This window comes from Felis catus, chromosome B4 (genome assembly GCF_018350175.1).
Source record: "Felis catus isolate Fca126 chromosome B4, F.catus_Fca126_mat1.0, whole genome shotgun sequence".
Classification (NCBI taxonomy): Eukaryota; Metazoa; Chordata; class Mammalia; order Carnivora; family Felidae; genus Felis; species Felis catus.
In genome coordinates this window covers 21,146,482-21,156,649 of record NC_058374.1, presented here as the reverse complement: position 1 = coordinate 21,156,649, position 10,168 = coordinate 21,146,482, and positions in this window count along the sequence as shown.

Below are 10,168 nucleotides of genomic sequence, written 5' to 3'. Positions count from 1 at the left end.
TGATTTTGACTCGAGTCACGATCTCACCATTTGTGAAATCAAGCCCCACGTTGGGCTCTGGGTCACCAACTCAGAGCCTTGGAGCTTGTGTCTCCTCTGTCTCTGTCTCTCCTCTGTCTCTGTCTCTCCTCTGTCTCTGTCTCTCCATGCTGGTGAGTGCTCTCTCTCTCTCTCTCAAAATAAATAAACATTAAAAGATATATTAGAATGTAATACAGGAGAATATCTTCATGACCTTGGAGTAAGGGAAGATTACAATACACAATCTAGAAATGAAATGATAAATTACATATTCTGTAAGTGAGAGTATAGTCTACTGACAGGAAGGATACATGCTGACTTCAAAAAAAAAAAAAAAAAAGAAGATTTCTTCTTAGGGAGAAAGGAAAGGAGGAAGGAGGAGAAGAAGTCCAAAGGGGGTGTCTCTTTGTAAAAGGGTAGGAGGGAACAATTGCAAGATGTTAACCCTTTGTGTTCTTTGTACTTTATAAGCTTGCTGTAGTTCATTTAAAATTCTGTAACAGCAATTCCTAATCCAAAAGACAAACCAATGACACATTTCTTTTTCTCAGCCCATTATAATCCTTGTGAGCTGGCGTTCACATGTATGGCAACAAAGTAGACATCATTCCCCTGTAGTTTTCCTGAATAATCTTTAAAGGGTATGTGATGTTCAACAGCCGAGATTTTCCCCTCATATGGTGTCTTTCTGTTGTAAGCCTGTTTTCTGAGCAGATCTAGTGGGAAGAGAGAAACATGTTTGAAACTATGACTCAGCGTAAAAGCATTTATTCTCATGTGATGAAATCACTCAAACTGTTTTTTAAAAGTGAGCGAATTAAAAACCCTCCATACCGTTATAGAAAAACCCTTAAAAAAACGTTTCATTTATTTATGTAATCTCCAAACCCAATGTGGGGCTCGATCCCATGACCTCAAGATCAAGAGTTGCATGTTCCTCTGAGTCAGCCAGGCATCCCGCTGTTGAAACACTCCAGAAAAATCTAACAGTTTCAGGCCTAGCATGCAAAATTTATTATTTAGGCATGTCTAGTATTTTTGTGCAGATCAAATATCAGGAATTTGGTCTTTTGGAAGCATATGTGTGGTCCCATTCTCTCATTTTATATGGCAGGAGTTCATACGATGTTAAACTCTACCATTGGTACTTTTCATGAACAGAAGTTTTGTTTGCTTGTAACTTCCTCAGGGGCTATTCATATCTTGGCAGCGCTGAAATGATGTAACAATTCATTTGCTTTGAGACCTTATGTTTGTAGTAGGTCAAGACAAGCATCATGAAGCAACATGGTTATTGTTTGGCTTCCTCATGCGTGAACCGAGGCGGTTTTCACACCCACTGAGTCACACAGTGGGCACCGCCAATACAATCACGCTCAATACAGGTCAGAAAGTTAGACAAAGAAGAAGCATCACTCTTCGGCACAGGTGGATCCTGCTAATTTTGCCACAGTAATCTTCCGAAAGTCCCAAAGCTACTCCAAAACCTTCTATGACCCCCGATTGCCAACACAATTGCAGCCCGAGTCTCTTTCTGGGTATTAGAGGCCCCAGTAGCCTCATTTCATTTGCATTTCCAGCCTCATTCCCAAATACTCCCAAGCAATCTCTGTGTCCCGTAGCAGACAAACTGTAGTATTTGTAACATGTCCATTAGAAAGAGTGATCGGTACTTACGGTCTATCTTTTCTTTCTTTCTGTATCAATGAGTGTAACAGAAAACCTAGCTAAAATAGACATTTATATTTCCATATGACAAGAAGTCTAGAGGTAAAGAGTTGCTGGCGTTTTCTCGATGATGTGATGTCAGAGCTCTGCAATTCGTTTGACCTTCACTTCATGGTTGCAAAATGGCTGCTGCAAATCCAGGAATCACATCTTCACCCTGGGTTCGAAGGCGGGAAGGCAAGCAGAAAGTGTATTCTTCAGGACCTTTTCTCAAAGAGGTAAAACGTTTTCCAAACTATTGCAACCACTAAGGGAGTTCCCCTTACATACCATTAGTGAGCACTTTACCAGATTATCATCCCCAGTTTAGGGTCTGGACTCACCTTTCTATACCAAAGGGAATCTTCTCCATGCCTAAAGAAAACTGGAATTCTGGTTAGCAAGGAATAAATGGGGGAATGACTGGAGGCAGTGAACACTGCCACATTTTCCAGTCTGTTCCTCAACAACTGTAAACCAGCCTCTCCCGGTCCCTCTCTTGAAACATCTTTGATTAATATCATCAGTGACTTTTAGACCTTTTCATCCATGTTTATTTTTCTAATTTATCACTTTTTGTGGTTCTCAACCACACCCTCCCTCTAATTTCTTCATTCATCACATATCCATTCTTCTCCTCCGTATAGTGGTGAGTATCCCCACCTGTCATCAAATACCCACTCATCACTTACCGTGTATCAGGCACTCTGCTAGGTGAAGAGGATATAGCAATGAATCGTGCACAGTCTTGGCCCTCCACAAGTTTATGGTCTAGTGAAGGAGACAGGTGAACAAATAAATGCAGAAGAATCTCTGTGATCGAATGAAAGAAAACAGAACACAAAGAAAGGCGCAGTCATTTATGTCACTCAGGCGCTATGCTTCGTTTCAGGGAAGGGAAGGGGTAGCACAGCCGTCAACAAAGACAATCTCACTGTTGCCTGTTACCCACCCTAGGAAAATACAGATCTCTACGGAAAATGGGGAGCAGGATAGGAACCAGGGGAGGGCTACCTCTTCTGTTGCCCTGACAAATACAAATAGAATTCCAAATAGTAGCCAATTGTTTCTATCCCTTCCCTTCCCTTCCCTTCCCTTCCCTTCCCTTCCCTTCCCTTCCCTTCCCTTCCCTTCCCTTCCCTTCCCTTCCCCTCCCTCCCCTCCCCTCCCCTCCCCTCCCCTCCCCTCCTCTTCCCTCCTCTCCCTCCCTACTCTCCTCTCTTTTCTTTTCTAACTTCTAATAATGCAACTCATACAGAATCCACCCAGTATAGGGTTTATGCAGCAACATCCCTGATTTATTTACTTCATTCTGTGGTCTATCGAAGGGACCAGCTCTCGTTCCTAGACCCTGGATAGACCGTGTCTCTGCTCTCTTAATGTCAGAGCCTCATCACTGGGGATGGCAGGAAGGACACATTTGAGGAGATGTAAGCCTATCTGTGGAGTTGTAGAGTAGGATTGGGGGAGAAGGAAAGGCATGACAAGGAGAGAAATGAGGCTGGAGAGGTGGGTAACGGCCAGTTCATGGTGTACTGAGGGGCGTGGACACACTTGGTAGGTCAAAGGTTCCCCAGCTTTCTCAGTTCATTGTACCTTTAGTGTCTCCATGATTTTTTCATGATGTCTCAGGCCAAAGGAAATACCCAACAGTTCTCTTCACGGAGTAGTTATGTTCAAACGACATGACAGTGATAGTCTGGTGTCTAATAGATGCTGCACTTGCCTCACAAACAAAAAATCTCCTGCTGTAACTCCGTGAGTTCACCGTGGCACTCTAGGGGTGACTCGTGTGCAGTTTGGGAACCATGATACAGGTAATCAAATTTGTTGTCATTGGGTGAATTAAATATTTGCTTTTGTATTTTAGAAAGATCACTCTCTCAAGCGTATTGCCGGGTTAATTGGAGTAAAGTCACGATGGGAGGTAGGGGGACCAAGACTTCATGGTAACCATTTAGGAAAGAAATGGTCAGGATGTGAAATGAGATGAGCGAACGAGAATGTCATTGAATCTAAGATATGTTACGGTGGTGGGATGGATAGGCTTGCCTTATCAATCGGTTTGGGAGAAAGAAAGAGACAGGGTGATTCCTAGATTGTGAGGTCGGGTTAAAAGGTACCTGAGGGTAGAGATATAAGAAGAAAAACACGTTCCTGGGAGGAACAGTTCCTGTTTTCATGTTGTCACTGAATTTGATGTCTATAAGGACAGGACGGCTATATCGTGTTGCACATCAGGAATGGATCTGGAAAAGAAATAGAAATCGATAAGCTATCAGTATGTAGAGATGACAACATGAGAGCAAATGAGAGTCGATGAGACGTAGATCAGGGTAGACCAGACTAGAAGCAGCACGCCCATATTTAGACTCGACAGAGGAAGAGGGTCCTGCAAAGGAGCTGGAACCAGGGGAGGGGTCATGAAGCTTGTGTAAGGCATCCTGTTCCAATGAAGCCCGGACTCTTCCCTACTATTGCTCTGTTGTACTAGATATCACAGTCTACCTTTTCTTCTGTGTGTGTTGGAGGGTGTGGCGGGGGTGCCGAGTAAACCTTCATAGAGACAGAATCACGGAGAGCCATGCGTGGGCTTCATTCTGCGGTGGAGACTGCAGTGGGGGTTGGGTGGGCGGGCAAGGGGCAAGGGGAGGTGAGTCGCACACGCTGAAAGGAAGGTTTTGTGCAGGGGCACCTCAGGCACATGTCCAAGGAGCTGCCTTTTCTGAATCCCCAGGAAAGAAGCACCATTTTGATGCTGACATTTTAAGAGAAAATAAAGCAATGGTCTGTTTGCAGAATCAAATGCAAGACAAATGCAGTGACAAAGTAAGGACTAGAGAAAGCCCCTGCAAGCTGACAATTTGGAGGGTTGTGGTGACTTATTTAAACACGTTGTTGCAGTAGAGGAAGGCAGAAACTGGAGGAGATCAGGGAATAGCAGACATGTAAACAAATAATAACAATGTAATATAATAAGATACGTTTTATATCAGGCAGGGTGACCTTCTCCTACTTCTGTATTTACTAACCACTTCTTATCAATGCCTGTTACTAGTAGAATAATTTCTGACCGCTCTGAAAAGTCTGTCCCCAGGGTTCTGTCCTAGTTCCTTTCTTCTGTCTGCTTGCATTTCCTAAGCAATTCCATCCAATTTAGGACCTTAACCAGCACCCACAGACCCACGATATCTCAATTTATATTTCTTTTTTTTTTTAAGTCTATCTTTATTTATTTTGAGAGAGAGAAAGAGAGCAAGCAGGGGAGGGGCAGAGAGAGAGGAAGAGAGAGAATCCCAAGCAGGCTCCACGCTATCAGTGCAGAGCCTGATGCAGGGCTCAAACTCATAAACTGTGAGATCACGACCTGAGCCAAAGTCAAGAGTTGGACCCTTAACTGACTGAGCCACCTAGGTGCTCCTCTCAGTTTACATTTCTAGTTCCCTGACTTTCTGAGCTTGAGTTCTACATGTGCACTACTGGGTACATGCTAGGTATTTAATCAATGTATACCAATTAATTTAAACGTTGACCCTAAATACATCGATGACGCAGAAGGAAATTTAAATGTCAAGTCACTGCATTTTACATAGTGAGTAGGGGGAGAAGTGTTTCCCGCCAAATTTGTCATACAATTTCAGTAAATAACTGGAAGCTACGTGACAGTTTCAGCATGGGAATTGGGTTAGATCCAGTGAGTCGCAGTGAATCAATAGGTTCAAAGATGCAGATCTGCAAATCAGAATGCAGGTTCTGTTGCTAACTTGGGGCAATATAGCTAATTCTCTGTGCTTCATTTGCCAACTAGTAAACAATTCGAAGGCACAGTTTTGTTTCCTGTTTTTATTTATTTTTACTGAGATGTAGGTCGCCTACCACCAGATTTCCCCTTTCAAAGTGTACGATTCAGTGTATATACAGAGTTGTGTAGCCATCACTAGTATCTAGTTCCAGATCATTTTCCTCGCCTCCAGAAGAAACCCCGAGCCCTTCTCAGTCACCTTCCAATCCTCCCTCCCCCACTTTCTGCCTTCTCCTTTCCGTCTCCACAGTTTTGCTTATTCTAGACATTTCAGATAAAAGGAATCATACCCTATGTGGTCTTCTGTGTCTGGCTTCTTTTCCTTAGCATGAAACAAACAAACAAACAAACAAACAAACCTTAGCATAAAGTGTTCAAGGTTCACTCATCCTACAGCATGCGTCAGTACCCCATTCCTTTTTATGGTTCAATCATACTCCATTCACTGGACACCCCACACTTTGTTGATCAGTTAGTTCATCACTTGATGGACGAGGTTGTTTCCACTTTTCAGCTATTATGAATAATGCTATTATAAACATTGTGCAAGTTTTTGTGTGGCTGTTTCCAATCGTCTAGGGGTGGAATTCCTTGTCAGATGGTGACTCTATGTTTAACATTTTGAGGCACTCCCGAACTGTTTTCCAAAGTGCCTGCATCACTCTACGCCCCCAGCAGCAATGTTTAAAGGTTCCAGTTTCTCCACCTCCTCATCTACACTTGCTCATCTCTTTTATCATTGCCGTGTTCGTAGATATGAAGTAATAGCTCACTGTGGTTTGATTTGCATTTTGCTGATGACTAATGATATTGAGCAATTTTTTCACGTGTCTGTTGGCCAGTTGTATATCTCCTTTGGAGGAATGTCTACAAATGCTTTCCCATTTTTAAATTGGGTTATTTTTCTTTTCATGAATGCATTGTAAGGGTTCTTTATATATCCAGATGTTAAACCCTCATCCGATATGTGATTTGCAAATATTTTCTCCTATTCTGTGGGTTTTATTTTCCGCTATCTTTAAAAAAATTTTTTTTAATGTTTATTTATTTTTGAGAGAGAGAGAGAGACACAGAGAGAGAGAGAGAGAGAGAGAGAGAGAGAGAGTGAGCCAGGGAGGGGCAGAGAGAGAGGGAGACACAGAATTGGAAAGAGGCTTCAGAGAGACTGACATGGGGCTCAAACCCATGAATTGTGTGATCATGACCTGAGCCAAAGTCAAGAGTTGGACACTTAACTGACTGAGCTCCCCAGGTGCCCCTCCACTTTCTTGATAGAGTCCTTTGAGGCACCAATTTTTTGTAAAATTTTGATGACATTCAATTTATCTACTTTTTCTTGCATTGCTTGTGCCATTTTTAAAAAAGAAATTATTGCCTAATCCACAGTTATAAAAAACTACGGCCAATTTTTTTCTACCAGTTTTAGCTCTTACACTGATGTTCTTTTTTTAATTTTATTTTTTTGAGTAGGCTTCACACCCAATGTGGGATTTGAATTCATGACCTTGAGATTCAGAATCACATGCTCTACCAACTGAACCAAACAGGGGCCCCACATTAATGTCTTTAATCCATTTTGAGTTAATTTTTCTATACGGTGTGAGTTAGGGATCCAACTTCATTCTTCTTTATGTGGATATGTACTTGTCCCCTTTGTTGAAAAGACTGTATTGTCCCTATTGAATTATGTTTGCACTCTTGTTGGAAAGCATTTGGCCACGGCATTTGAGAACTTATGGGTTCTCAATTCTATTTCATTGATCTTTATGTCTATGCTCATGCCAGTAGCATAACTACAGTTCCAAAACAGTAAAGTGAATTGCATTGAAGAAATTCTCATTCTCAACCTCCTTGGTAATTCAAGGGATTGCGAGTCTGGATTTTCTTTCATAACTTTTTAAAAAGAATTCTCCATGTCAAATCTCCCATTTAAAATAACTAAATTGTATGCACAAATCTAAATTTAAATGCTCACTGGCAGGGAACTTTTATATAATTCTATTTATGTTGATGATGTGGGCTTTGGCAATCTCTTTCTCTGTGTATTCTGTGAAGCAGTTAAAAAGGCAATTATAGGGAGGCCTGGCAGGCTCAGTGGGTAGAGCATGTGACTCTCTATTCAAAGTGCAAGTTCAAGCCCCACTTTGGGTGTGGAGCCTTCTTAAAAAAAAAAAAAAGTCAATTTTGAATTGAGGTATTCAAATTCATATTGTTAGGATACTTAATGTTAATCTAACTTCGATGCTGGGGTTTCACTTCACACAAAACCTTTCAAATGATTAATTTTAGAAAAAAATACTTTGTTTCTCCTATGGATTTACACTAGGAATTTAAAATGCCTTTCCTCTAAATGCAAGAATTCTCAGAAGCCCAAAATCTCAACTCTAGCATAATGGAATGTGCTGATTCAATTGTAGTCTCTGTACTTCTGTCATTGATACATTTCACAGAAAAAAGAAAAAGTATAAACAGTATTCCCTAGGTAGAGGAGATATGATAGCAAGGAGAGTCTGACATGAAGGAGAAAAAATAATTCTCTCGGACTGTCATAGACAGGTGTATTGGATTCTTTAAGAACAACTTTTAAAGGAGTTAAGGGAAGATCTTTTTTCTTAATAAGAAAAGGCTTTTTTCCCCCTAAGTAAAAAGATCAAAAGTTCTTTTTTGTTTTCACAAAGGGAGCACTTGGCACAATGTTTCTGTTGAGATTACTGGTTGAATTGTGCATGGATCCCCTGTTATCTCTGAGAGGATTTTTTTTTTTTTTATCTCTGTGATTATTTAGACAGTGCTAAATCTTTGGCAAAATCTCTGCTCCCTGTGTTTTGTTGGTCATGCTTAAGAACTGTGTGATAGTTAATTTCATGTGTCAATTTGACTGGGCTAAAGGATGCCCCGATAAGCTATTAAAACATTATTTCTGGGTGTGTCTGTGAAGTTGTTTCCAGAGGAGATTAGCATTTGAATTAGTAGACTGAGTAAAGAAAATCCCCCTCACCAATGTGGGCTGGTATCATCCATCTGAGGATGGATGGCTGGAGGGCCTGACTGGAACAAAATGGCAGAGGAAGGGCAAATTTGCTTTCTCCTTAAGCTGGGACAGCCATCTCTGCCCCAGACTTTGGCAGCCCTGGTTGTTAGAGCCTTTGCGTTTGGACTGGAATCACCAGCCTCCTGGGTCTCCAGCTCGCAGGCAGCAGCTTGTGAGACTTCTCAGCCTCCATAACCCTGAGAGCCAATCCTTCAAAACAAATCTTTTTCTGTATATCTGCTTATATCCTTTTAGTTCTACTTCTCTGGAGAATCCTAGTACAAACTGTGGGAGGCAACCCAGGACTAGAGGAGGCGCCCTTGATTACACCTTGACATATCCCAGCAGGTCTATGTGAATCTTAGAATTGCAGTCTTAGAAATTCAAGTTGATCTGTTCCCCAAGGGGCTAACAGGTGTGGAAGACTTGATTCTTCATAAGCAAGTATAAGGAGGATTTGGTTTTTGAACTCTGCAACACTCAATGACCATTCATCAAGGGTTGCATCTTACCAAAGAATCAGAACCAATTCCATGCAATGGTTATTCCCCTTTCCGGTGGGTGTTTCTCAAGAGACGTAGTGTTGGATCAGAATTCTTTGGTGAATATGTAACTGAAACAAACAAACAAACAAACAAACAAACAAACAAGGTGTGGTTCAGGGACTCCTACGTAAAAACTTAAATGATTATTTCAAGAATATTCCTGTTTAAGTGGTTGAGACCATTCATATAGTATGATGTAGAGATACTAAAAGTTCTATTTCTGCTAAATAGAATAGAATAGAATAGAATAGAATAGAATAGAATAGAATAGAATAGAATAGAATAGAAATAGAAAAGTTCTATTTCTGCTAAACTCATGATAACACCACCCATCTTTGTGTTTATTCTAGCCCATTTTATTTTATTTTATTTTATTTTACTTGACCAGTGTTTCAGATTGATGTTACAATGGCCAGTTTACTAAATGTGTCAGAGGGAGCAAAAGTACCTAACCTGAATCTAGTCATGAGGAAACACCAGACAAGCTGACATTTAGAGACATTTTACAAAATAACTGGCCAGTATTCTTTAGAAATGTCAACACCATCATGTGCAGGAGAGAGAAAGAGGGACGGATTCAAGAATGGTTACAGATTTAAAAAGGCTAAAGACACGACGATTGAATGCAAATCATGATCTTGAATTTTCTTTTGCAATAAAGGACCTTATTGGAACAATTGGCGAATGCCGAATAAGGTCTATATATTATGGCCTAACTGTAACAATGCTGTTACCGATGTGAAAATGCTAACTTTGAAAATTGCACTGTGGTCATTTAATAAAATTCCTTCATTATAGGAAACACACTGAAGTATTGAGGGGTTATCATGTCTGCAATTTACTCGCAAACAGATGAGGGAAAAAATATCGAGAGAAAGAAAGAGAACAGGGTAAAGTCAGTGTAGTAAGATATTACCATTTGGAAAATTTGGTTGAATTCTTCCTGCTACTCTTGCAACTTTTACTGGAGTCTGAAATCATGTCAAATAAAAAATTTGTAAGTAATGGGAGACTTTAAAGTTTCCCAATTGTTAAAAATAAGTTTGGGGCGCCTGGGTGGCT